The sequence below is a fragment of the Nannospalax galili genome, unplaced genomic scaffold (assembly GCF_000622305.1).
Source record: "Nannospalax galili isolate Female #2095 unplaced genomic scaffold, S.galili_v1.0 scaffold1659, whole genome shotgun sequence".
NCBI lineage: Eukaryota > Metazoa > Chordata > Mammalia > Rodentia > Spalacidae > Nannospalax > Nannospalax galili.
The window spans coordinates 683902-686575 of NW_008342925.1; positions in this window are offsets into that span (position 1 = coordinate 683902).

Consider the following 2674-nt stretch of genomic DNA (forward strand, 5'->3'; position numbering starts at 1 on the left):
AGAAGAAACATAATGCCCAACCTCTCCTTTCCTTTTCTGGCCTCTTTATGAAAATGTAGGTTCTGGGGGCTGGAGAGATGGCTCGGCAGATGAGAACACTGACTGTTCTTGCAGAAGCCCCTGGGTTCAAATCCCACCACCCACATGGTAGCTAATAGCTGTCCGTAGCTCCAGTTCCAGGGGATCCAACAGTTTCTTCTGTCGTCCTCAGGCATTGCACGACACAGCTGCACTTAGCTACATGCAGGCAATACACTCATACACATAAAAGAAAAATAATAAATAATTTAAAAAAAAAAAAAAAAGAAAGAAAATGTAGGCTCTGGGGCCCAGGAGTCGGAGGATAAGACCTGCTCCATTGCCCAGACTCTTGCTCCTGCTCCCCACCCAGAGGCAGCCTAGCCAGCCCCACACACCCCTTACCAGACAATAGGAGAACAGTCTGTGGGGGTCATTTTTCCCCTTCCACCGTGTGAGCCCTGGGAATCAAACTCAGATACTCAGCCTTGGCAGCAAGCACCTTTATCTGCTGAGCTTTCTCGCTGGCCCAGAAGCTAGGAAGTCCTTGAAAGTTTCCTATCTTCTCTGGCACAGTTTAACTGTGCTTATCACCATAAAGGAGACCTTAAGGAAATTTCCTTCCAAAAGAACCGGATTCCACTGGAATGTCCCCCCAGGCTCTGTGCTAGGAGCTGCTCCAGCCCAGCTCTAAGCCCCATTTCTAGTTTTTTGTTTTGTTTTGTTTTTGTTTATTTATTTTTTAGACTAGGTCTCCTCTAGCCCAGGCTGGCCTAGAACTTGCTATGTAGCCAAGGATGACCTTGAACTCCTGATTCTCCTACCTTCACTTCTCAAGTGCTGGGATCATAGGTATGAGCCACTGCTCCCTGCTTGCGTGGTGCTGAGGATTAAACCCAGGGCTTTTCCTGCACGCTAGGTAGGTACTCTACCCTCTGAGCTCCAGCACCAACCTCATATTTCCATTTTGATCCCAAACTTTCCTCTATGAAAACCTGGCAACGGGCTTCCGTGAGTTGCTGCATCCCTAGCCACAGGTAAAGACAGTTGGTCCCAAAGCTCTTGGCCCTGTGCCTTTGAGAACCCACGCTAGAGGGAGAGTGGGAACCTCCCTGTACCCCCAATCTGTCCTTTCCAGCTTCATTGGTCACCAACAACCTGTGGTGTATTCTCCCACTGTGCACCTATTCCTGTCATTGTGCATAGACGTGTGTCTATTTTTATCCTCGTTCCCTATGTCCCCTGATTCTGCCATTCCCTGCCCCCATGGGTCACTCAGGTCCTCAGTGGGCACTCATTGTGAACAGGTGATCAAAGCGTGTCTTGGCAGCTTAGAGATTATAGCTGGCCTGCCCTGGGGTTTTTCTTTTAAAGTCTAATAAAATTGTCCTAGAGCTTCACACACACACACACACACACACACACACACACACACACACACACAATGTCTTGTCCCCCCCAGGGAAAGGTGAAGAGGCGACTCTTTCTGTCTTTCATCAGAACCTTCTTGGCTTTTCCTGCCCTCCTCTGCAGTGAACTGGGGACCAAGAGAGCTCCCAAAGCTGTCACCAGGTTTCCCTTTGAGGAAAAAGCCAACGAGGGCATTTGTTGCAAGGCTATGACCTACTTTTCCTGAAGCTATGACTTTATGAAAGGTCCAAGAGGTGGCCGGGCCAGCAACCCTCATCGTGGCAGATCAGCCAGGAGCCTACACCAGATAGAGGGTCACAGACTTCAGGAGGGGGCACTAATATGTCCCTACACTGGGCAAGATGGTCCCACACAACCCAGCATCCTCCAATGCTGTGTAACTTCCTGGATGGGGGACTGAGGGGGAGGCTCATTAAACTCCAGAGCTGAAGGGACTTACAGGGCCAAGAAGCTCAGATACTTTGAAGACCCTGGAGGCCCTGCCCCAATATTGTATAAGCAGGAAACAGTCGCTGGGAAGAGGAGCCTGCTACGGCTGCCTGCGAGTCCACAGGCGGCCCAGAGGTGCCACTCTCAGGAATGGTCACCCACGCTGGGTGGGCTTTTTGGTGATACAGCTGCCTTTGAGTTCCCCTGCTCCTGTAAGCAGCCCCTCATCCATCATCCTGTTGGTAAACCCAATAAACTCACTGGGTCACTAAGCTAAACTGGGGTGGAGCCGTTTCTTTGGTCTGTCAGCAGTGAGGTAAATAGATGCTCGTTCATGTCTCCCCAGAAAAAGCCATACAACAGGTCAATTTGTCTATCTGCCTATCTATCATCTATCTATCTATCTATCTATCTATCTATCTATCTGTCTGTCATCTATCTATCTATCTATCTATCTGTCTGTCTGTCTGTCTATCATCTATCTATCTATCTATCTATCTGTCTGTCTGTCTGTCTATCATCTATCTATCTATCTATCTATCTGTCTGTCTGTCTGTCTATCATCTATCTATCTATCTATCTATCTGTCTGTCTGTCTGTCTATCATCTATCTATCTATCTATCTATCTGTCTGTCTGTCTGTCTATCATCTATCTATCTATCTATCTATCTGTCTGTCTGTCTGTCTATCATCTATCTATCTATCTATCTGTCTGTCTGTCTATCATCTATCTATCTATCTATCATCTATCTATCTATCTATCTATCTATCTATCTATCTATCTATCATCTATCT